This window comes from Citrus sinensis, chromosome 1 (genome assembly GCF_022201045.2).
Source record: "Citrus sinensis cultivar Valencia sweet orange chromosome 1, DVS_A1.0, whole genome shotgun sequence".
In the NCBI taxonomy this organism is placed as follows: Eukaryota; Viridiplantae; Streptophyta; class Magnoliopsida; order Sapindales; family Rutaceae; genus Citrus; species Citrus sinensis.
The window spans coordinates 6,957,575-6,958,421 of NC_068556.1; the positions used below are offsets into that span (position 1 = coordinate 6,957,575).

Here is an 847-nt window from a genome sequence, read left to right on the forward strand (position 1 = left end):
ATTTTTAATCTGATGGTCATGATTTACTCTATGTATCTATAAAAAGGGGGCCTCTCCCCCCTCTAATTTTTGTGGATGATTTAACTTTTCGTCGACAAATAATAATAATCTTGTCTAGATACCGCTCTGGTTACACCGGCTCCCTAGTACAAGGTTATTATTATTTGGCACGATATGCCCTTAGCACCATATTGATTAGAGTGTGATTCATGAGGTGTGGATTCCCCCCTCATGATTTAATTGGTATTAATAAGGAATATTTAGCCCATGGTGCATGTTGATACGGATCCAGATACCCAAGTACGTCATTTCAATAGACTTTTATTCAATTTATTCTCGCCATTTAAATTTTAATTTTAGGATAATTTAAATCACTTTCACCACAAATCCAACCACCCATTTACAAAATTAATTCTACACACAATTAAAATCCACCTCCTCGTGGGATCGACACTCGTCTCCATTAATCTATTCTACAATAGATTCGTGCACTTGCGAGTTCAATAAAATTTGCATAACAAGAGGACCCATATTTGCACATTAAGGAATTCCTTGACATATGCTCTACATTCCGTTTTCAAAATTTTAATGATGAGTCAATTAGGCTTCGTATGTTCCCTTTCTCATTAAAAGACAAAGCGAAAGCTTGGTTGAATTCACTTCCTGCTGGGTCTATTACTACGTGGGATGAATTGAGTAATAAGTTCCTTACCAAGTTTTTTCCTATGTCTAAAACAAATGCCCTTAGGAAAGAGATAAGTGATTTTTATCAAAGAGAGGGTGAGCAATTTTATGAGTGTTGGGAAAGATTCAATGATTTACTCCTCAAGTGTCCCCACCATGATTT

General features: G+C 35.9%; 1 non-coding gene across 1 annotated transcript; it reads right to left on the reverse strand.

Moving 5' to 3' along the window:
* Positions 1-740: 740 nt before the first annotated feature.
* On the reverse strand, positions 741-847 carry LOC112498047 (small nucleolar RNA R71). Its single transcript, XR_003065133.2, has one exon. It is a non-coding gene; the product is annotated as a small nucleolar RNA R71 (small nucleolar RNA).